The sequence below is a fragment of the Protomyctophum parallelum genome (assembly GCF_964188405.1).
Source record: "Protomyctophum parallelum genome assembly, chromosome: 18".
Classification (NCBI taxonomy): Eukaryota; Metazoa; Chordata; class Actinopteri; order Myctophiformes; family Myctophidae; genus Protomyctophum; species Protomyctophum parallelum.
This window is the reverse complement of record NC_139716.1, coordinates 30,873,153-30,899,252: the sequence shown is the minus strand read 5'-3', so window position 1 is coordinate 30,899,252 and position 26,100 is coordinate 30,873,153.

The following is a 26,100-nucleotide window of genomic DNA, read 5'->3' as shown; positions in this document are numbered from 1 at the left end:
AGAATATTAGTGGTCCATGACATGAAAATGTTTGAGAACCACTGCTCTAAAACAACATTGGACAATGATGTTTGACAGTCAGCAATATTGTTGCTTATTCTAGATTTATTTTCTGACTTTTTCGGATTTTCTGACTTGATCTGGCCTGTTAACATTATCATAGACCTGGTTGCTTGTTTCCCTCTCAGTCAATGTGGCAACCCTGGTCAATGCCGTGTTGACTGTTGTGGTTCTGTATGATTATTTAGCTTAGCACACAACAGCTAGGAGGATGCAGCAGGCTGATGCCGTCTTGTTTAACAGTATTTTGCGCAATTTATGTCCCCGAATTTATGGATATGGACTTATGGCTCCATCGCTGCCTCTTTCTTTAGTAGAAGTAGAAATTTAACGTGTTGCTGACTGTTTACAGTACGTCCCTCTCACACGCGCGCGCGCACACACACACACAGACACACCGCCTCCTGGCCGCTGCAGACCCAGAGGCTCTGTGCAGAGTGAGACCCCGATATTTATTTATCGGGTTAACGCAGCACGTTAACGCCGATGTGCCCCGAGATTTTTAGGCTATGAAAAGTTTTACTTTCTGACAAATCTCGCGGCACACCTGGACAGATCAAACGGCACAGTAAAGTGCCGCGGTACATAGGTTGAGAAACACCTCTATACTATAGATCACAAAGGCTTTGCAGGTAGACCACATGACATGGCCCTATAAATATATATAATTTTAATATAAAAAACGATTTTTGCATCTGCCGCTTGAGATGACCTGAGATGACTTGATTGATTGACATCAAAAAGTAGACTGTCTGAAAGATGTGAACACACCAAAACACATGCATGACCAACGGAACAGAAGGTGGTGGTGTTGAACAAAGAGCTTCAGATTTTTGTGCCTTTACACATTCTATATTACAGTAGGAACTGTAGGAACAGACAGCTTGGTGTAAATGTCTCATAAAAGAGGTGAAAGAAGAGTTGAGAGAAGCTAATTTTAAATATGACAATGCTGTATATATGTATCAGCTGCACAGTTCAGGCAAGTGTCTGTGGCATATTTAACTTTAACAAAATAGGTTTGACAGCTGAGTGACCTATATTTTTTATATACAGAGATTTAGAAGGAATAAGCAAAATGGTGAGGCGACTATTCCTCCTTCCGTGAGGTTTCTTTGCGGAGAGCGAGATCACATGCCAGCAGCCAAAAGGGGGAGGGGCAGAGAGCTACTGACGGGTGTGCACATCTTTTCATTGGCTCGCGGCCACATGCGCACATCTTTTCATTGGCTGATGCGCACATCTTTTGCGCACGTGACAACTTTAGACTTGTATATATATATATATATATATATATATATATATATATAAATTGTCATTCCACAGGAAACACCCCAAGTTATGCCGATGTGAGATTTGGTGAATTAATTGAAGAAGGATGCAAAGTCCTGTCAGATGGTCAACAGTGAGCTGCATGGCGAAGCTGTCAGACTACAGTATACCGTAGGCTATATGAAATTATACTGGCTGGCTTATCCCTTTAGTGACGCGGCCCGAACCTCTAGTAGAGGGAAAAGTACAAGTTAAAGGGCCCTGTGCCTTGACATGTGCCCTTGGAATAAATAGTGTTAAATAGCCAGAGGGCTATAGTTGGTCAAGGGTTCCTGAATTCATGTCAGCTCCCATGACCACAACGTTTGACTTTGAGTAGAGAAACGTGGTCGACACAACCACCATAATGGTGACCTGTCACTGAGGTGTTGGTTGCAGAGTACACCCCGGCCCTGTCAGGGATGAATATAGATCAGCCACGTACCCCTTGCCCATCTGCCATCGTTTATGTAAGTCACGCTGCCAGGTGAGAGGTTGGGTTAATTAGAGGTTTGGCATTTCCGTATGAACAGCACCGCAGGGCGCAGGCTGCCAATCTCCTGCCTCCCAAACACTCAGCCTGCCACTATGAAGGACACAGTGCACACACACACACACACACACACACACACACACACACACACACACACACACACACACACACACACACACACACACACACACACACACACACACACACACAGACAGACAGTGTAATAAATGTCAAGGCATTCGGGATTAGAGTCAGTTGAGAATTTCTATGATGGACGTAATACATGAGCTCATGGGAGAAGTACATACACACAGGTCAGTATTCAAGAAGCACGGATTGGACCATGCATATTCATAAACAAAGAGAGTGGCCCACACCACAGAGCAAGCTGTAGCCTACGAGTCATAATAATAAAGAATTGTGGCACCCTTGGTTCTATATTCAGATTGTTAGAGCATGATGAGGATGAATACCATGCAAAAAGTCAAGATTACAACAGCATGCACATCCCTGTACGTTAAAATATCAGAAAGACAGTGTTCAAAATGTCACCTTTGGTTGCAATGTATATCCATAGGCACATTATGCAGTGTGCAGACTCAGACAGATTTTGTTTTTGTTTTCAAAACATACCTTCTGATGATTTGGTAAAAAGGATGATTTGGTAAAAAGGATGAAAAAAAGGATGATTTGGTAAAAAGGATGAAAAACGATGATTTAGTGTAAAGGATGAAAAAAGGATGATTTGTTAAAAAGGATGATCACAAGTTATATACAGTATGTGTTGTATGTGTGCTGTGTACTACGTATGTGCAGTATTATATCAATCAATCAATCAATGAGGCACCACTGATGCATAACGTTCTATGACAATTACTTTGCACACACCTCCCTGACTTGACAGTAAGTCATTAATCTCTAGTACCGTAGTTAATGCCTTTTGTGGTCATGTTCAGCACTGATTCAATTTCAGTGGCAAGCATGTTACTGTCTTGCACCTTAGAAACCGCACCACACATACCATAATATACAAGGTTGTGTGGTTATTCTCACAGGGGTACTTGCTGATTCAATTTAGTTTGTGTTTGATTAAGCAAGAGAGGTGAGGTTGAGATTGTTTGAATGTGAAAAGGAGGGATGAAGGATATTGAAGATGGAACTGCCAGGTAAGGCGAGAAAAGGAAGGCCAGAGAGGAGGTTGAGAGACGACATGCAGATGGCAGGAGTCATCGAGGAAGATGCAGAAAACAACCAGATGGAAACAGATGATCCGCTGTGGCAACCCCAATGGAATAGCAAGAGGAAGAAGAATACAAATATATAATGGAAATGGTGAGAATAGAATACCAGACTCACTGGTATAAGTAAGAGTTTTTAACAACTGATAAGTGATAACGTATAGCTTCTGGCATGACTCTATAGTGGCGGTGTTGTGTTTTCGAGTCGCGTGAATCCTACTTTTCACAATTGTAATTAGTGGAATAACACTAAAACATTCCAGGTGACTAAAATGTGACTATAAAACTAAATGAAAACTATTCAAGAGACTAACTAAAATCTAATTTTGCTGCCAAAAACAACACTGGCTAATAATGACCTGGCATCTTGTCTAAATTACATAATTTAGCCTTTGCGCCTGCAAGGTTGTCGAGGCTAGGGCTGAAGAGGCGGAAGATTGGAAGGGAGTGAGTCTGCAGTTCTGATTGAAGATTGGAAGCAGGGCTGGACTGGCCACATTTTCCCGGTGGGCCGCGACTGTAGGGGGCCGCCATGATAAGGCAGGCAGGCCAATAGGCGGCAGGCCACCAGGAAAGGTCCGGGCGTGCTGCCATTCTGCCAGTGCCATCATGATAATTTCACTGTACCTGTATCAGTGAGTGACAAATAAACCCTCTACAAAGGGTTGTGTAGTTGTCTGTTGGTTTGTATCATTTAGGCCTATGTTGTTCTGTAAAAGTGGTGGTATTAGGGCTTGTTTGTTGTGTGTGCCGCAACGGAGCGGGCGGTAGAGTTTCTGCTATCTGCGCGCTGGTTGTGGTGGGCCGGTCTGGGCCAAATTCACGCGAAAAGGCCCAGGCCGAATTCTTGTCCCAGTCCAGCCCTGATTGTGAATCTGCAGTTCTGATTGAAGATTGGAAGGGAGTGAGTCTGCAGTTCTGATTTAAGATTGGAAGGGAGTGAGTCTGCAGTTCTGATCGGAAGGGAGTGAGTCTGCAGTTCTGATTTAAGATTGGAAGGGAGTGAGTCTGCAGTTCTGATTTAAGATTGAAAGGGAGTGAGTCTGCAGTTCTGACTGCAATGAGGAGTTCGTTCCATATAGTTTGGAATGAACTCTGTTGCTGCTACTGATTGTTTTTGATGACTAAGTTGTAACTGTTGCCACTGTAATTTTATTTGTATTTTATAAAAGTATACGTCATAATTAAGAAGTTCATTCATGTTCACATTCATGCTAAAACATTATTTAATGTATTTTTGTGTCAAGTTGTAACGCTTTTATTTTGAAGGGTCAAATTAAGCCACATTCTGTGTCTCGTTTGGTCTGCTCTCATGTAAATTGGATACAGGACTTTTGTATAAGCAATCAAGCCAGAAGCAGCAAGCAAGGTGCAGAAGCTCCGTTTTTTAGGTTGATAAAAGTGGTTATAAGGACCGGAAGACTGGAGAGTAGGCCTATTTCCTCTTTGAGTAGCACGCAGCCAACGAGGTATTTGTTTGTTTTATGTCTGTATTTTACTTGTGTAAAACTGTTTGCATCTACGTCATTTTATGTTAATTGTAACATGCTTGTTTTATTGTTTATGTTTAGTTTTCACGGTGGGTTTGCCAAAACCAAAATGTTGTATTTAAAAAGGTTAAAAACCGTCTGTTTCTGTCTGTCTGTCTGTCTGTCTGTCTGTGTCTGCGTTTGCGTTTGCGTGCGCGCGCTCCAGTCTCCAGAAAAATGTTCTATACGCAGGCCGGCAAGCACGCATGGCATGCACACACACATACAGTACAGATGCAGGGGGAGAAGGGGAGACAGACACATCATGCAGCATATATTCTATTTGTCATTTTATAGCTACCATTCTCGCACCCTAAAACACGCACACACACACACACACACACACACACACACACACACACACACACACACACACACACACACACACACACACACACACACACACACACACACACACACACACACACACTGGCAGAAACAAAGATACACAGGCTGTGTTCTATAGTGGATATAGTGCCTCCTACAGGCAGAATGTGTAAGATGATCAGAGGCCAGATGAATACAGTCCACATTATATGCACATCATTTTATATTAGTGCACTGTATGGTAATGTGTTAATTTAAAAATGTGAATTTGATACATTTCAAGCACATGTTGACTAGCATAAATATAACTATATTAAAGTATTAATCATGCACCCACACGTTTAATTTTATGCATAGACATACGATGGAGTCATGATGCTGTGGGGCCAATCTACAAGCCTATGCTATAGGTGAGACGTCTCTCTCACACGCACACACACACACGCACGCGCGCGCAAACTTGGGCAAATACACACTCCCTGCCAATGCAAGCTGTATATGATGCAGTAATATCATTCTTGTAAAACCATGTGTGGTAGAATTGTAGAATATATGATGACTCATAATCTTACACGGATGTAATGTGCGATACGGCAGCATATTCACACGGCAAACATTTTGTTCTTACATCATGCTGGGAGGGGTTTTCCACCCTCTGGAGCAAAAACTATTATGTTTTTAACTATGTTAAAAACTATTATGAATATGGACATTGAATCTCTCTCGTTATCCATAGTGCCGCTATTTGTTATCCGTTCCAAAGTAGATTACCATGGCAACTCGTCGACAGTGTACAGGGTTCGCTGCTCATGTTGTCATACTCACTATAGTAGCTCACTCTCATGAGAAACCCCATTCAAACTGTAATAGGTTCATCTTACGGTGGACATGTTTACCTGAAAATGAATCTTTGAAATGTTTCACTCCCAACCTTCCACCTCTTCAAACTCCCATCATGGCCCGTATAGCACTCGCCCTAGCCCCGACATTTTTATGTAGACTTAGATAGCATTTTATGTACACTTATAGCATTTTTATGTAGACATAGCACTATAAAGTATACATGCATATGTATACTGCAGTATACATGCATAAAATGTACAGCATACTGTATGAGATACATTTCATAGTTTTAGTAGAAATATAGTGCTTTCAAATTTGCGAAATGTATTAATGTGGGTCAATGGCAGATTTTGGCACGTCACAAAATCACTTTCACCTAGAAACTCCATTCACACTTTTTGTCTCCACCAGGCCGAAGGCATGGGGAGAGAGTTTGCACTCCGTCCGTGTGTGTGTGTGTGTGTGTGTGTGTGTGTGTGTGATTGTGTCCATCCGTCCGTCTGTTAACAGCTCATTTATGGCACCGTTAACCTGGGGCCTATTTCACGAAACTTGGATTAACTAATCCAGGATTTAGGCCAAAGCCAGGCTTTTTAAATCCTGATCTTTACAGCCTGGTTTATTCCGTTCCACTAAAGCCAAGCGAGGCTCAGAATCGGTGGATTTGGCGAGCCGGGATCAGCAAGCCTGGCTTAATAGACAGTCTGGCTTTTTGTCTCTAGACCCCTTATGTGGATCACAGATTTACTGATCCTTCTTCTTCATGGGGTATTAAGGCAGTTTGCATCCTTAATAGTTGCATTACAGCCCCCTTCTGTATATCTCATTATCTTTACTAATCTATTCAAGACTTACTGATACAAGGACTTAAGCTTCTAAAATAAATACTGCTGCTGTAATTAAAGAGAGAACATACTCTCAATAGTGGATAGACTGAATGATTAACTACCCCAAAAATATAGTTTACATTTTACCACTACTATTAACTTAAAACAGAATTCTTAATATTGTAAGCATAATGATATTGTCGCATTGTGATATTTGGCCATAACTCCCTCCTCTGAGGGAGCTACCTTTGGAGAAGGGGGTTGTGGTCCAGACAGGGCCGGGTCATGGTTCATGTAGCATGCCAAAGTTTGTGCTATTGCCATTGAGAATGCATTGGGCGTTTAAGTTAAATAACTCAGAAACTACAAAACATTTCAAAGTAAAAAGTTCCAGCATGTGTCTCCACAGTAAGCTGAATTTTACAAAGTGTGAATGGAGTTTCTAGGTGAAAGTGATTTTTTTAAGTGCCACTATCTGCCTATAAATGTCTCAAATTTGAAAGCACTATATTTCTAAAACGATGAAACATTTCAAAGATTCCTTTTCAGGCACACATGTCCACCGTAGGATGAACCTAAATAGGTTTGAATGGGGTTTCTAGGTGTAAGTATGTAGGACTAGTAGTGGGTGAAACGTTACAATGGTAATATGTTGTAAAACAATGAGTAATGGTAATATTTAGTGGTTTTCACTTTTACAAAAAAAAATTATAATAATATAATATAATATAATAATTCTTCTTAACCGTGCACTTGCACGACAGCAAACCTATTCATGGGGAACATTCACCAAAAGCAGCTGATCTACAAGCTCACAAGCTGTCATGATGTTGTGCAGCCTATATATTTTGGTTATTTGATTTTATATAGTGCTTAAATTAGTCCTTTAATGCAGACCGATACAAATAAGGCAACATAAACCCATAATAATTGAATAAATCTGGAAAACATCATTGGTTTGTGATCAGTTTGACTGCTTAATGAACAGTAAAGACATCAGGATTAGGTTAAACCTGGCTGTTAGCCTGGTCCGGAGCAGGCTAAGTACAAAGCATTAGTTTCCATGGTAACTTATGTAGCATCACTTTCATGAAACCGAATCAAGCCTCAACATATCCAGGTTAACTGGTTAAGTTAATCTGGCAAGATCAACCAGCTTTCATGAAACCGGTTAAGCACTGATCCAGGATATATTAAGCCAGGATATGTGTTAAAGCCCGGCTTAATCTCTAATCCAAGTTTCGTGAAATAGGCCCCTGGTCGATGCCAACGAATGGACGTGTAAATGACAACAAAACAAAAACTAAGGCACTGTGTGGTACTTCTGGTTTACCAGAACAGGGTTCAACTCCCTGCAGTGCTCTGCTCAATTTGTTGTATGTACATGGTTCATTTTTATTTTCTGCTCATTGTGTTGCCTTTTCATAGATGATAACCCCCAGGTTCTTTACTGTGTTTGTACTCCCTACAGTTAGGTTACCGAGTCTATTTATTTATTCTTTCTGTTTACTAGAACTAGAAACAATTGTGAGAACTTCTGTCTTATCCAGATTTAGTTTGAGAAAGTTCTATTACTAATTTTGTTCCATATTTACCTTTGGCTCCATCTTACTCGTCATAATGTCTTCCGAAACCATGAAGTATTTTTTTCCAAATCTTCGTTTTTCATCATTTTTGACCATGGCCAATGCGTTCTCTATGGCAATAGCACAAACTTTGGCATGCTACTAGTCCTACATACTTAAACCTACCAACCCCATTCTAGCCTACTTAGGTTCATCTTACGGTGGACATGTTTGCCTGAAAAGGAATCTTTGAAAGGTGTCATAGTTTTAGAAATATAGTGCTTTCAAATTTGAGACTTTTAACATGGGGCTCGATGGCAGATGTTGGCACGTCAAAAAATCACTTTCACCTAGAAACTCCATTCACACTTTTTATTATTCAGCTTACTGTGGAGACACATGCTGGAACGTTTTACTTTGAAATGTTTTGTAGTTTCTGAGTTATTTAACTTAAACGCCCAATGCATTCTCTATGGCAATAGCACAAACTTTGGCATTCTATTAGTCCTACATACTTAAACCTACCAACCCCATTCTAGCCTACTTAGGTTCATCTTACGGTGGACATGTTTGCCTGAAAAGGAATCTTTGAAAGGTGTCATAGTTTTAGAAATATAGTGCTTTCAAATTTGAGACTTTTAACATGGGGCTCAATGGCAGATTTTGGCACGTCAAAAAATCACTTTCACCTAGAAACTCCATTCACACTTTTTATTATTCAGCTTACTGTGGTCTATATGGCAATAGCACAAACTTTGGCATGCTACTAGTCCTACATACAAAATGATGAAAAACGAGGATTTTTTCCCCAAAAAATTCAAAAAACGATGGGCTATATCCATCGTTTTTTTCATTTTTTCATTTTTTTCAAATCCTCAAAAATGATGAAAAACGGCGTGCTATAGTATGCCGCACGGTATGGGCTATAGCCCATGGTCAAAAATGATGAAAAACGAGGATTAAAAAAAAATCAAAAATTCCAAAAACGATGGGCTATAACCCATCGTTTTTTTCATTTTTTCATTTTTTTCAAATCCTCAAAAATGATGAAAAACGTTCTCCTGGTAATTGTGTGTGTTAGCCCTCAGTTGGTAAAGTTGAAACACTCCAGCATTATAAAGCTATAGGAGAACAGGGATTTGAACATTTAGAGATGTATTAACTGAAGGCTCACAGCCTCAGCCTGATAACCTCAAAAGTCTCATATCTCCCCTGAGCCATAGGCAGTTGCTTTGGCTTAGTGGTTAAGATGTTGGCCTTCAGTGCAGGGGACCTGTGTTCGATTCCTGGGTGTTACACTCTGATGAACGTGAGTCTATGTTCAACTCTTGATTCTTTCAACTTTACTATCTGAAGGCTAACATACAAAAGATCGCTTCAACAGTACAAAGAGGCAGATGTTACTGAGTGATGTTGTAGTAGGGGCTATTCAGCACAGAGAGTTCATGTTCAAATCCCACTCTTCCTAAAGTTTAATGCTAGTTATTGAGCTTCATTTACTGCTATTCTAGCAGTGGCTCACAGCCTCAGCCTGACTACCTCAAAACTCTAATTGTCGTAGTGGTTAAGATGTTGGCTTTCCACGTGGGAGACCAGGGTTCGATTCCCGGCTATTACACTATCATACAAAAGAAGACCTCAACAACAGCGCTAAGAAACATCTGATTAATATGAGTCTGTGTTATTTAAACTTTACTGAAGGCTAACGCACAAAAGATCACTTCAAAATTACCAGGAGACTTTGCCTGAGAGTGTCTGACTGATGGTGCAGTGGTCTAATCATCAGGCTTTCAGTACAGACATTCCATGTTCAAGTCCTGTTCCTCCTACAGCTCAATGCCGCAGTAATTTGAACTTTTCAAGGCTTGAATAAAAAATAAAAACTCAAAAGCACCAGGAGACATCTGCTGAATGCCCCAAGGTGCCTTGTGGGGCGGCAGTGGCTCAGGGGTAGAGTGCCTGGATGGTAACCGTAAGGTTGCCAGTTCAAACCCGGGCTCCCCCAGAGTTACTGTCAAAGTGTCCTTGAGCAAGACACTGAACCCCTAATTGCTCCCGATGTGCTAGTTGGTGCCTTGCATGGTTTCCGCTGCCATCGGTGTATGAATGGGTGAATGTAATGCACAATCTCTGTAAAGCACCTTGGATAAAGGCGCGTAGCGCCTTTATCCAAGGTGCTTTACAGAGATTGTGCATGCACCATTTACCATTTATGTTAAATTGGACATTTTCATGGTAAAAGGTTAGCTGGACAGGGTTCTTTCAGACATAAGCCCCAACCATTACATCTCAGGAAACAGGGGGAGAGAGCACCGTCTCCCAATGGTCCTCCAGCACCTTGATGTCATGACATGGGACTTGAACCTGCCAACTGTCTGTAGCAGAGGCAACGGGTCAAGCGCTCCACACCATTGAGCCAAGGCACCTTTGGGCAATCAGTAGATGTCTCCTGGTGCTTTTGAGTTTTTATTTTTTATTCAAGCCTTGAAAAGTTCAAATTACTGCAGCATTGAGCTGTAGGAGGAACAGGACTTGAACATGGAATGTCTGTACTGAAAGCCTGATGATTAGACCACTGCACCATCAGTCAGACACTCTCAGGCAAAGTCTCCTGGTAATTTTGAAGTGATCTTTTGTGCGTTAGCCTTCAGTAAAGTTTAAATAACACAGACTCATATTAATCAGATGTTTCTTAGCGCTGTTGTTGAGGTCTTCTTTTGTATGATAGTGTAACAGCCGGGAATCGAACCCTGGTCTCCCACGTGGAAAGCCAACATCTTAACCACTACGACAATTAGAGTTTTGAGGTAGGCAGGCTGAGGCTGTGAGCCACTGCTAGAATAGCAGTAAATGAAGCTCAATAACTAGCATTACACTTTAGGAAGTGTGGGATTTGAACAACTCTCTGTGCTGAATAGCCCCTACTACACCATCACTCAGTAACATCTGCCTCTTTGTACTGTTGAAGCGATCATTTGTATGTTAGCCTTCAGATAGTAAAGTTGAAAGAATCAAGAGTTGAACATAGACTCACGTTCATCAGAGTGTAACACCCAGTAATCGAACACAGGTCCCCTGCACTGAAGGCCAACATCTTAACCACTAAGCCAAAGCAACTGCCTATGGCTGAGCCATAGGCAGTTGCTTTTTTCATTTTTTCATTTTTTTCAAATCCTCAAAAATGATGAAAAACGGCGTGCTATAGTATGCCGTACGATATGGGCTATAGCCCATTGTCCAAAATGATAAAAAACGAGGATACATTTTTTTTATCAAAAATTAAAAAAACGATGGGCTATAACCCATCGTTTTTTTCATTTTTTCACTTTTTTTCAAATCCTCAAAAATGATGAAAAACGCCGTGCTATAGTATGCCGTACGATGTGGGCTATAGCCCATGGTCCAAAATGATGAAAAACGAGGATAAAAAAAATTAATTAAAAAATTCAAAAAACGATGGGCTATAACCCATCGTTTTTTTCATTTTTTCATTTTTTTCAAATCCTCAAAAATGATGAAAAACGGCGTGCTATCGTATGATCGTATGGGCTATAGCCCATGGTCCAAAATGATGACGTTCTCTCTACCGCAACATACTTAAAAGTATAGCGGTGTATGAGAATGGGTGTTGCGGAGGATGAGAAACATTAACATTGTGCTATAGGAGCAATGGGACTTGAACATAGAATGTCCGTACAGAGAGACTGATCATTAGACCATTGCACCGTCAGTCAGACACACAGTGAACATCTCCTGGTAATTGTGTGTGTTAGCCCTCAGTTGGTAAAGTTGAAACACTCCAGCATTATAAAGCTATAGGAGAACAGGGATTTGAACATTTAGAGATGTATTAACTGAAGGCTCACAGCCTCAGCCTGATAACCTCAAAAGTCTCATATCTCCCCTGAGCCATAGGCAGTTGCTTTGGCTTAGTGGTTAAGATGTTGGCCTTCAGTGCAGGGGACCTGTGTTCGATTCCTGGGTGTTACACTCTGATGAACGTGAGTCTATGTTCAACTCTTGATTCTTTCAACTTTACTATCTGAAGGCTAACATACAAAAGATCGCTTCAACAGTACAAAGAGGCAGATGTTACTGAGTGATGTTGTAGTAGGGGCTATTCAGCACAGAGAGTTCATGTTCAAATCCCACTCTTCCTAAAGTTTAATGCTAGTTATTGAGCTTCATTTACTGCTATTCTAGCAGTGGCTCAAAGCCTCAGCCTGACTACCTCAAAACTCTAATTGTCGTAGTGGTTAAGATGTTGGCTTTCCACGTGGGAGACCAGGGTTCGATTCCCGGCTATTACACTATCATACAAAAGAAGACCTCAACAACAGCGCTAAGAAACATCTGATTAATATGAGTCTGTGTTATTTAAACTTTACTGAAGGCTAACGCACAAAAGATCACTTCAAAATTACCAGGAGACTTTGCCTGAGAGTGTCTGACTGATGGTGCAGTGGTCTAATCATCAGGCTTTCAGTACAGACATTCCATGTTCAAGTCCTGTTCCTCCTACAGCTCAATGCCGCAGTATTTTGAACTTTTCAAGGCTTGAATAAAAAATAAAAACTCAAAAGCACCAGGAGACATCTGCTGAATGCCCCAAGGTGCCTTGTGGGGCGGCAGTGGCTCAGGGGTAGAGTGCCTGGATGGTAACCGCAAGGTTGCCAGTTCAAACCCGGGCTCCCCCAGAGTTACTGTCAAAGTGTCCTTGAGCAAGACACTGAACCCCTAATTGCTCCCGATGTGCTAGTTGGTGCCTTGCATGGTTTCCGCTGCCATCGGTGTATGAATGGGTGAATGTAATGCACAATCTCTGTAAAGCACCTTGGATAAAGGCGCGTAGCGCCTTTATCCAAGGTGCTTTACAGAGATTGTGCATGCACCATTTACCATTTATGTTAAATTGGACATTTTCATGGTAAAAGGTTAGCTGGACAGGGTTCTTTCAGACATAAGCCCCAACCATTACATCTCAGGAAACAGGGGGAGAGAGCACCGTCTCCCAATGGTCCTCCAGCACCTTGATGTCATGACATGGGACTTGAACCTGCCAACTGTCTGTAGCAGAGGCAACGGGTCAAGCGCTCCACACCATTGAGCCAAGGCACCTTTGGGCAATCAGTAGATGTCTCCTGGTGCTTTTGAGTTTTTATTTTTTATTCAAGCCTTGAAAAGTTCAAATTACTGCAGCATTGAGCTGTAGGAGGAACAGGACTTGAACATGGAATGTCTGTACTGAAAGCCTGATGATTAGACCACTGCACCATCAGTCAGACACTCTCAGGCAAAGTCTCCTGGTAATTTTGAAGTGATCTTTTGTGCGTTAGCCTTCAGTAAAGTTTAAATAACACAGACTCATATTAATCAGATGTTTCTTAGCGCTGTTGTTGAGGTCTTCTTTTGTATGATAGTGTAACAGCCGGGAATCGAACCCTGGTCTCCCACATGGAAAGCCAACATCTTAACCACTACGACAATTAGAGTTTTGAGGTAGGCAGGCTGAGGCTGTGAGCCACTGCTAGAATAGCAGTAAATGAAGCTCAATAACTAGCATTACACTTTAGGAAGTGTGGGATTTGAACAACTCTCTGTGCTGAATAGCCCCTACTACACCATCACTCAGTAACATCTGCCTCTTTGTACTGTTGAAGCGATCATTTGTATGTTAGCCTTCAGATAGTAAAGTTGAAAGAATCAAGAGTTGAACATAGACTCACGTTCATCAGAGTGTAACACCCAGTAATCGAACACAGGTCCCCTGCACTGAAGGCCAACATCTTAACCACTAAGCCAAAGCAACTGCCTATGGCTGAGCCATAGGCAGTTGCTTTTTTCATTTTTTCATTTTTTTCAAATCCTCAAAAATGATGAAAAACGGCGTGCTATAGTATGCCGTACGATATGGGCTATAGCCCATTGTCCAAAATGATAAAAAACGAGGATACATTTTTTTTATCAAAAATTAAAAAAACGATGGGCTATAACCCATCGTTCTTTTCATTTTTTCATTTTTTTCAAATCCTCAAAAATGATGAAAAACGGCGTGCTATCGTATGATCGTATGGGCTATAGCCCATGGTCCAAAATGATGACGTTCTCTCTACCGCAACATACTTAAAAGTATAGCGGTGTATGAGAATGGGTGTTGCGGAGGATGAGAAACATTAACATTGTGCTATAGGAGCAATGGGACTTGAACATAGAATGTCCGTACAGAGAGACTGATCATTAGACCATTGCACCATCAGTCAGACACACAGTGAACATCTCCTGGTAATTGTGTGTGTTAGCCCTCAGTTGGTAAAGTTGAAACTCTCCAGCATTATAAAGCTATAGGAGAACAGGGATTTGAACATTTAGAGATGTATTAACTGAAGGCTCACAGCCTCAGCCTGATAACCTCAAAAGTCTCATATCTCCCCTGAGCCATAGGCAGTTGCTTTGGCTTAGTGGTTAAGATGTTGGCCTTCAGTGCAGGGGACCTGTGTTCGATTCCTGGGTGTTACACTCTGATGAACGTGAGTCTATGTTCAACTCTTGATTCTTTCAACTTTACTATCTGAAGGCTAACATACAAAAGATCGCTTCAACAGTACAAAGAGGCAGATGTTACTGAGTGATGTTGTAGTAGGGGCTATTCAGCACAGAGAGTTCATGTTCAAATCCCACTCTTCCTAAAGTTTAATGCTAGTTATTGAGCTTCATTTATTGCTATTCTAGCAGTGGCTCACAGCCTCAGCCTGACTACCTTAAAACTCTAATTGTCGTAGTGGTTAAGATGTTGGCTTTCCACGTGGGAGACCAGGGTTCGATTCCCGGCTATTACACTATCATACAAAAGAAGACCTCAACAACAGCGCTAAGAAACATCTGATTAATATGAGTCTGTGTTATTTAAACTTTACTGAAGGCTAACGCACAAAAGATCACTTCAAAATTACCAGGAGACTTTGCCTGAGAGTGTCTGACTGATGGTGCAGTGGTCTAATCATCAGGCTTTCAGTACAGACATTCCATGTTCAAGTCCTGTTCCTCCTACAGCTCAATGCCGCAGTAATTTGAACTTTTCAAGGCTTGAATAAAAAATAAAAACTCAAAAGCACCAGGAGACATCTGCTGAATGCCCCAAGGTGCCTTGTGGGGCGGCAGTGGCTCAGGGGTAGAGTGCCTGGATGGTAACCGTAAGGTTGCCAGTTCAAACCCGGGCTCCCCCAGAGTTACTGTCAAAGTGTCCTTGAGCAAGACACTGAACCCCTAATTGCTCCCGATGTGCTAGTTGGTGCCTTGCATGGTTTCCGCTGCCATCGGTGTATGAATGGGTGAATGTAATGCACAATCTCTGTAAAGCACCTTGGATAAAGGCGCGTAGCGCCTTTATCCAAGGTGCTTTACAGAGATTGTGCATGCACCATTTACCATTTATGTTAAATTGGACATTTTCATGGTAAAAGCTTAGCTGGACAGGGTTCTTTCAGACATAAGCCCCAACCATTACATCTCAGGAAACAGGGGGAGAGAGCACCGTCTCCCAATGGTCCTCCAGCACCTTGATGTCATGACATGGGACTTGAACCTGCCAACTGTCTGTAGCAGAGGCAACGGGTCAAGCGCTCCACACCATTGAGCCAAGGCACCTTTGGGCAATCAGTAGATGTCTCCTGGTGCTTTTGAGTTTTTATTTTTTATTCAAGCCTTGAAAAGTTCAAATTACTGCAGCATTGAGCTGTAGGAGGAACAGGACTTGAACATGGAATGTCTGTACTGAAAGCCTGATGATTAGACCACTGCACCATCAGTCAGACACTCTCAGGCAAAGTCTCCTGGTAATTTTGAAGTGATCTTTTGTGCGTTAGCCTTCAGTAAAGTTTAAATAACACAGACTCATATTAATCAGATGTTTCTTAGCGCTGTTGTTGAGGTCTTCTTTTGTATGATAGTGTAACAGCCGGGAATCGAACCCTGGTCTCCCACGTGGAAAGCCAACATCTTAACCACTACGACAATTAGAGTTTTGAGGTAGGCAGGCTGAGGCTGTGAGCCACTGCTAGAATAGCAGTAAATGAAGCTCAATAACTAGCATTACACTTTAGGAAGTGTGGGATTTGAACAACTCTCTGTGCTGAATAGCCCCTACTACACCATCACTCAGTAACATCTGCCTCTTTGTACTGTTGAAGCGATCATTTGTATGTTAGCCTTCAGATAGTAAAGTTGAAAGAATCAAGAGTTGAACATAGACTCACGTTCATCAGAGTGTAACACCCAGTAATCGAACACAGGTCCCCTGCACTGAAGGCCAACATCTTAACCACTAAGCCAAAGCAACTGCCTATGGCTGAGCCATAGGCAGTTGCTTTTTTCATTTTTTCATTTTTTTCAAATCCTCAAAAATGATGAAAAACGGCGTGCTATAGTATGCCGTACGATATGGGCTATATCCCATTGTCCAAAATGATAAAAAACGAGGATACATTTTTTTTATCAAAAATTAAAAAAACGATGGGCTATAACCCATCGTTTTTTTCATTTTTTCACTTTTTTTCAAATCCTCAAAAATGATGAAAAACGCCGTGCTATAGTATGCCGTACGATGTGGGCTATAGCCCATGGTCCAAAATGATGAAAAACGAGGATAAAAAAAATTAATTCAAAAATTCAAAAAACGATGGGCTATAACCCATCGTTTTTTTCATTTTTTCATTTTTTTCAAATCCTCAAAAATGATGAAAAACGGCGTGCTATCGTATGATCGTATGGGCTATAGCCCATGGTCCAAAATGATGACGTTCTCTCTACCGCAACATACTTAAAAGTATAGCGGTGTATGAGAATGGGTGTTGCGGAGGATGAGAAACATTAACATTGTGCTATAGGAGCAATGGGACTTGAACATAGAATGTCCGTACAGAGAGACTGATCATTAGACCATTGCACCATCAGTCAGACACACAGTGAACATCTCCTGGTAATTGTGTGTGTTAGCCCTCAGTTGGTAAAGTTGAAACACTCCAGCATTATAAAGCTATAGGAGAACAGGGATTTGAACATTTAGAGATGTATTAACTGAAGGCTCACAGCCTCTGCCTGATAACCTCAAAAGTCTCATATCTCCCCTGAGCCATAGGCTGTTGCTTTGGCTTAGTGGTTAAGATGTTGGCCTTCAGTGCAGGGGACCTGTGTTCGATTCCTGGGTGTTACACTCTGATGAACGTGAGTCTATGTTCAACTCTTGATTCTTTCAACTTTACTATCTGAAGGCTAACATACAAAAGATCGCTTCAACAGTACAAAGAGGCAGATGTTACTGAGTGATGTTGTAGTAGGGGCTATTCAGCACAGAGAGTTCATGTTCAAATCCCACTCTTCCTAAAGTTTAATGCTAGTTATTGAGCTTCATTTACTGCTATTCTAGCAGTGGCTCACAGCCTCAGCCTGACTACCTCAAAACTCTAATTGTCGTAGTGGTTAAGATGTTGGCTTTCCACGTGGGAGACCAGGGTTCGATTCCCGGCTATTACACTATCATACAAAAGAAGACCTCAACAACAGCGCTAAGAAACATCTGATTAATATGAGTCTGTGTTATTTAAACTTTACTGAAGGCTAACGCACAAAAGATCACTTCAAAATTACCAGGAGACTTTGCCTGAGAGTGTCTGACTGATGGTGCAGTGGTCTAATCATCAGGCTTTCAGTACAGACATTCCATGTTCAAGTCCTGTTCCTCCTACAGCTCAATGCCGCAGTAATTTGAACTTTTCAAGGCTTGAATAAAAAATAAAAACTCAAAAGCACCAGGAGACATCTGCTGAATGCCCCAAGGTGCCTTGTGGGGCGGCAGTGGCTCAGGGGTAGAGTGCCTGGATGGTAACCGTAAGGTTGCCAGTTCAAACCCGGGCTCCCCCAGAGTTACTGTCAAAGTGTCCTTGAGCAAGACACTGAACCCCTAATTGCTCCCGATGTGCTAGTTGGTGCCTTGCATGGTTTCCGCTGCCATCGGTGTATGAATGGGTGAATGTAATGCACAATCTCTGTAAAGCACCTTGGATAAAGGCGCGTAGCGCCTTTATCCAAGGTGCTTTACAGAGATTGTGCATGCACCATTTACCATTTATGTTAAATTGGACATTTTCATGGTAAAAGGTTAGCTGGACAGGGTTCTTTCAGACATAAGCCCCAACCATTACATCTCAGGAAACAGGGGGAGAGAGCACCGTCTCCCAATGGTCCTCCAGCACCTTGATGTCATGACATGGGACTTGAACCTGCCAACTGTCTGTAGCAGAGGCAACGGGTCAAGCGCTCCACACCATTGAGCCAAGGCACCTTTGGGCAATCAGTAGATGTCTCCTGGTGCTTTTGAGTTTTTATTTTTTATTCAAGCCTTGAAAAGTTCAAATTACTGCAGCATTGAGCTGTAGGAGGAACAGGACTTGAACATGGAATGTCTGTACTGAAAGCCTGATGATTAGACCACTGCACCATCAGTCAGACACTCTCAGGCAAAGTCTCCTGGTAATTTTGAAGTGATCTTTTGTGCGTTAGCCTTCAGTAAAGTTTAAATAACACAGACTCATATTAATCAGATGTTTCTTAGCGCTGTTGTTGAGGTCTTCTTTTGTATGATAGTGTAACAGCCGGGAATCGAACCCTGGTCTCCCACGTGGAAAGCCAACATCTTAACCACTACGACAATTAGAGTTTTGAGGTAGGCAGGCTGAGGCTGTGAGCCACTGCTAGAATAGCAGTAAATGAAGCTCAATAACTAGCATTACACTTTAGGAAGTGTGGGATTTGAACAACTCTCTGTGCTGAATAGCCCCTACTACACCATCACTCAGTAACATCTGCCTCTTTGTACTGTTGAAGCGATCATTTGTATGTTAGCCTTCAGATAGTAAAGTTGAAAGAATCAAGAGTTGAACATAGACTCACGTTCATCAGAGTGTAACACCCAGTAATCGAACACAGGTCCCCTGCACTGAAGGCCAACATCTTAACCACTAAGCCAAAGCAACTGCCTATGGCTGAGCCATAGGCAGTTGCTTTTTTCATTTTTTCATTTTTTTCAAATCCTCAAAAATGATGAAAAACGGCGTGCTATAGTATGCCGTACGATATGGGCTATAGCCCATTGTCCAAAATGATAAAAAACGAGGATACATTTTTTTTATCAAAAATTAAAAAAACGATGGGCTATAACCCATCGTTCTTTTCATTTTTTCATTTTTTTCAAATCCTCAAAAATGATGAAAAACGGCGTGCTATCGTATGATCGTATGGGCTATAGCCCATGGTCCAAAATGATGACGTTCTCTCTACCGCAACATACTTAAAAGTATAGCGGTGTATGAGAATGGGTGTTGCGGAGGATGAGAAACATTAACATTGTGCTATAGGAGCAATGGGACTTGAACATAGAATGTCCGTACAGAGAGACTGATCATTAGACCATTGCACCATCAGTCAGACACACAGTGAACATCTCCTGGTAATTGTGTGTGTTAGCCCTCAGTTGGTAAAGTTGAAACACTCCAGCATTATAAAGCTATAGGAGAACAGGGATTTGAACATTTAGAGATGTATTAACTGAAGGCTCACAGCCTCAGCCTGATAACCTCAAAAGTCTCATATCTCCCCTGAGCCATAGGCAGTTGCTTTGGCTTAGTGGTTAAGATGTTGGCCTTCAGTGCAGGGGACCTGTGTTCGATTCCTGGGTGTTACACTCTGATGAACGTGAGTCTATGTTCAACTCTTGATTCTTTCAACTTTACTATCTGAAGGCTAACATACAAAAGATCGCTTCAACAGTACAAAGAGGCAGATGTTACTGAGTGATGTTGTAGTAGGGGCTATTCAGCACAGAGAGTTCATGTTCAAATCCCACTCTTCCTAAAGTTTAATGCTAGTTATTGAGCTTCATTTACTGCTATTCTAGCAGTGGCTCACAGCCTCAGCCTGACTACCTCAAAACTCTAATTGTCGTAGTGGTTAAGATGTTGGCTTTCCACGTGGGAGACCAGGGTTCGATTCCCGGCTATTACACTATCATACAAAAGAAGACCTCAACAACAGCGCTAAGAAACATCTGATTAATATGAGTCTGTGTTATTTAAACTTTACTGAAGGCTAACGCACAAAAGATCACTTCAAAATTACCAGGAGACTTTGCCTGAGAGTGTCTGACTGATGGTGCAGTGGTCTAATCATCAGGCTTTCAGTACAGACATTCCATGTTCAAGTCCTGTTCCTCCTACAGCTCAATGCCGCAGTAATTTGAACTTTTCAAGGCTTGAATAAAAAATAAAAACTCAAAAGCACCAGGAGACATCTGCTGAATGCCCCAAGGTGCCTTGTGGGGCGGCAGTGGCTCAGGGGTAGAGTGCCTGGATGGTAACCGTAAGGTTGCCAGTTCAAACCCGGGCTCCCCCAGAGTTACTGTCAAAGTGTCCTTGAGCAAGACACTGAACCCCTAATTGCTCCCGATGTGCTAGTTGGTGCCCTGCATGGTTTCCGCTGCCATCGGTGTATGAATGGGTGAATGTAATGCACAATCTCTGTAAAGCACCTTGGATAAAGGCGCGTAGCGCCTTTATCCAAGGTGCTTTACAGAGATTGTGCATGCACCATTTACCATTTATGTTAAATTGGACATTTTCATGGTAAAAGGTTAGCTGGACAGGGTTCTTTCAGACATAAGCCCCAACCATTACATCTCAGGAAACAGGGGGAGAGAGCACCGTCTCCCAATGGTCCTCCAGCACCTTGATGTCATGACATGGGACTTGAACCTGCCAACTGTCTGTAGCAGAGGCAACGGGTCAAGCGCTCCACACCATTGAGCCAAGGCACCTTTGGGCAATCAGTAGATGTCTCCTGGTGCTTTTGAGTTTTTATTTTTTATTCAAGCCTTGAAAAGTTCAAATTACTGCAGCATTGAGCTGTAGGAGGAACAGGACTTGAACATGGAATGTCTGTACTGAAAGCCTGATGATTAGACCACTGCACCATCAGTCAGACACTCTCAGGCAAAGTCTCCTGGTAATTTTGAAGTGATCTTTTGTGCGTTAGCCTTCAGTAAAGTTTAAATAACACAGACTCATATTAATCAGATGTTTCTTAGCGCTGTTGTTGAGGTCTTCTTTTGTATGATAGTGTAACAGCCGGGAATCGAACCCTGGTCTCCCACGTGGAAAGCCAACATCTTAACCACTACGACAATTAGAGTTTTGAGGTAGGCAGGCTGAGGCTGTGAGCCACTGCTAGAATAGCAGTAAATGAAGCTCAATAACTAGCATTACACTTTAGGAAGTGTGGGATTTGAACAACTCTCTGTGCTGAATAGCCCCTACTACACCATCACTCAGTAACATCTGCCTCTTTGTACTGTTGAAGCGATCATTTGTATGTTAGCCTTCAGATAGTAAAGTTGAAAGAATCAAGAGTTGAACATAGACTCACGTTCATCAGAGTGTAACACCCAGTAATCGAACACAGGTCCCCTGCACTGAAGGCCAACATCTTAACCACTAAGCCAAAGCAACTGCCTATGGCTGAGCCATAGGCAGTTGCTTTTTTCATTTTTTCATTTTTTTCAAATCCTCAAAAATGATGAAAAACGGCGTGCTATAGTATGCCGTACGATATGGGCTATAGCCCATTGTCCAAAATGATAAAAAACGAGGATACATTTTTTTTATCAAAAATTAAAAAAAACGATGGGCTATAACCCATCGTTTTTTTCATTTTTTCACTTTTTTTCAAATCCTCAAAAATGATGAAAAACGCCGTGCTATAGTATGCCGTACGATGTGGGCTATAGCCCATGGTCCAAAATGATGAAAAACGAGGATAAAAAAAATTAATTCAAAAATTCAAAAAACGATGGGCTATAACCCATCGTTTTTTTCATTTTTTCATTTTTTTCAAATCCTCAAAAATGATGAAAAACGGCGTGCTATCGTATGATCGTATGGGCTATAGCCCATGGTCCAAAATGATGACGTTCTCTCTACCGCAACATACTTAAAAGTATAGCGGTGTATGAGAATGGGTGTTGCGGAGGATGAGAAACATTAACATTGTGCTATAGGAGCAATGGGACTTGAACATAGAATGTCCGTACAGAGAGACTGATCATTAGACCATTGCACCATCAGTCAGACACACAGTGAACATCTCCTGGTAATTGTGTGTGTTAGCCCTCAGTTGGTAAAGTTGAAACACTCCAGCATTATAAAGCTATAGGAGAACAGGGATTTGAACATTTAGAGATGTATTAACTGAAGGCTCACAGCCTCTGCCTGATAACCTCAAAAGTCTCATATCTCCCCTGAGCCATAGGCTGTTGCTTTGGCTTAGTGGTTAAGATGTTGGCCTTCAGTGCAGGGGACCTGTGTTCGATTCCTGGGTGTTACACTCTGATGAACGTGAGTCTATGTTCAACTCTTGATTCTTTCAACTTTACTATCTGAAGGCTAACATACAAAAGATCGCTTCAACAGTACAAAGAGGCAGATGTTACTGAGTGATGTTGTAGTAGGGGCTATTCAGCACAGAGAGTTCATGTTCAAATCCCACTCTTCCTAAAGTTTAATGCTAGTTATTGAGCTTCATTTACTGCTATTCTAGCAGTGGCTCACAGCCTCAGCCTGACTACCTCAAAACTCTAATTGTCGTAGTGGTTAAGATGTTGGCTTTCCACGTGGGAGACCAGGGTTCGATTCCCGGCTATTACACTATCATACAAAAGAAGACCTCAACAACAGCGCTAAGAAACATCTGATTAATATGAGTCTGTGTTATTTAAACTTTACTGAAGGCTAACGCACAAAAGATCACTTCAAAATTACCAGGAGACTTTGCCTGAGAGTGTCTGACTGATGGTGCAGTGGTCTAATCATCAGGCTTTCAGTACAGACATTCCATGTTCAAGTCCTGTTCCTCCTACAGCTCAATGCCGCAGTAATTTGAACTTTTCAAGGCTTGAATAAAAAATAAAAACTCAAAAGCACCAGGAGACATCTGCTGAATGCCCCAAGGTGCCTTGTGGGGCGGCAGTGGCTCAGGGGTAGAGTGCCTGGATGGTAACCGTAAGGTTGCCAGTTCAAACCCGGGCTCCCCCAGAGTTACTGTCAAAGTGTCCTTGAGCAAGACACTGAACCCCTAATTGCTCCCGATGTGCTAGTTGGTGCCTTGCATGGTTTCCGCTGCCATCGGTGGGTGAATGTAATGCACAATCTCTGTAAAGCACCTTGGATAAAGGCGCGTAGCGCCTTTATCCAAGGTGCTTTACAGAGATTGTGCATGCACCATTTACCATTTATGTTAAATTGGACATTTTCATGGTAAAAGGTTAGCTGGACAGGGTTCTTTCAGACATAAGCCCCAACCGTTACATCTCAGGAAACAGGGGGAGAGAGCACCGTCTCCCGATGGTCCTCCAGCACCTTGATGTCATGACATGGGACTTGAACCTGCCAACTGCCTGTAGCAGAGGCAACGGGTCAAGCGCTCCACACCATTACGCCAAGGCACCTTTGGGCATACAGCAGATGTCTCCTGGTGCTTTTGAGTTTTTATTTTTTATTCAAGCCTTGAAAAGTTCAAATTACTGCAGCATTGAGCTGTAGGAGGAACAGGACTTGAACATGGAATGTCTGTACTGAAAGCCTGATGATTAGACCATTGCACCATCAGTCAGACACTCTCAGGCAAAGTCTCCTGGTAATTTTGAAGTGATCTTTTGTTCGTTAGCCTTCAGTTAGTAAAGTTTAAATAACACAGAATCATATTAATCAGATGTTTCTTAGCGCTGTTGAGGTCTTCTTTTATATGATAGTGTAACAGCCGGGAATCGAACCCTGGTCTCCCACGTGGAAAGCCAACATCTTAACCACTACGACAATTAGAGTTTTGAGGTAATCAGGCTGAGGCTGTGAGCCACTGCTAGAATAGCAGTAAATGAAGCTCAATAACTAGCATTAAACTTTAGGAAGAGTGGGATTTGAAAATGAACTCTCTGTGCGGAATAACCCCTACTACACCATCACTCAGTAACATCTGCCTCTTTGTACTGTTGAAGCGATCTTTTGTATGTTAGCCTTCAGATAGTAAAGTTGAAAGAATCAAGAGTTGAACATAGAATCACGTTCATCAGAGTGTAACACGCAGGAATCGAACACAGGTCACCTGCACTGAAGGCCAACATCTTAACCACTAAGCCAAAGCAACTGCCTATGGCTCAGGGGAGATATGAGACTTTTGAGGTCATCAGGCTGAGGCTGTGAGCCACTGCTATACAATAAAAAAATTAAAAAAACGATGGGCTATAACCCATGTTTTTTTTTTTTTTTAATACTCAAAAATGATGAAAAACGGCGTGCTATAGTATGCCGTACGGTATGGGCTATAGCCCATGATCAAAAATGATGAAAAACGAGGTTAAAAAAAAAATCAAAATTTCAAAAAACGATGGGCTATAACCCATGTTTTTTTTTTTTTTTTCATTTTTTTCAAATCCTCAAAAATGATGAAAAACGGCGTGCTATAGTATGCCATACGGTATGGGCTATAGCCCATGTTCAAAAATGAAGAAAAACAAGGTTAATTTTTTTTTTCAAAATTTAAAAAAACGATGGGCTATAACCCATGTTTTTTTTTTTCATTTTTTTCAAATCCTCAAAAATGATGAAAAACGGCGTGCTATAGTATGCCGTACGGTATGGGCTATAGCCCATGTTCAAAAATGATGAAAAACGAGGTAATTTTTTTTTTCAAAATTTCAAAAAACGATGGGCTATAACCCATGTTTTTTTTTTTTTTTTTTTTTTCAAATCCTCAAAAACGATGAAAAACGGCGTGCTATAGTATGCCGTATGGTATGGGCTATAGCCCATGTTCAAAAATGATGAAAAACGAGTTCTTTTTTTTTTCTTCAAAATTTCAAAAAACGATGGGCTATAACCCATGTTTTTTTTTTTTTTTCATTTTTTTCAAATCCTCAAAAATGATGAAAAACGGCGTGCTATAGTATGCCATACGGTATGGGCTATAGCCCATGTTCAAAAATGAAGAAAAACAAGTTTATTTTTATTTTTCAAAGTTTCAAAAAACGATGGGCTATAACCCATGTTTTTTGTTCTTTTTTTTCATATCCTCAAAACAGACGTCTAAAACACGTCTATTTTTAGACTTGTTTTAGACGTTTATAAACAGAACTGTCCATCTAAATTCTAAACGGATGGTTAAATATAAGTTCCCGATTGTACCTCACATGCCACTGTGGCACCGTAGATAAACCTGGGGTTTATAAGCAGAACATTCCGGGTTCAATTCTCCTGAAGAACATTTTCACTGTCCATCTAAATTCTAAACGGCTGGTTAAATATAAGTTCCCGATTGTACCTTACATGCCGATGTGGCTCAAAAGATAAATCTGAGGTTCATAATCCAAAGGTTACTGGTTCAAAACTAATACTCAGCCAATGCTGCAGTAATTTGAATTTTTCAAGGCTAGAATAGAAAATAAAAACTCAAAAGCACCAGGGGACATCTGCTGAATGCCCCAAGGTGCCTTGTGGGGCGGCAGTGGCTCAGGGGTAGAGTGCCTGGATGGTAACCGTAAGGTTGCCAGTTCAAACCCGGGCTCCCCCAGAGTTACTGTCGAAGTGTCCTTGAGCAAGACACTGAACCCCTAATTGCTCCCGATGTGCTAGTTGGTGCCTTGCATGGTTTCCGCTGCCATCAGTGGGTGAATGTAATGCACAATCTCTGTAAAGCACTTTGGATAAAGGCGCGTAGCGCCTTTATCCAAGGCGCTTTACAGAGATTGTGCATGCACCATTTACCATTTATGTTAAATTGGACATTTTCATGGTAAAAGGTTAGCTGGACAGG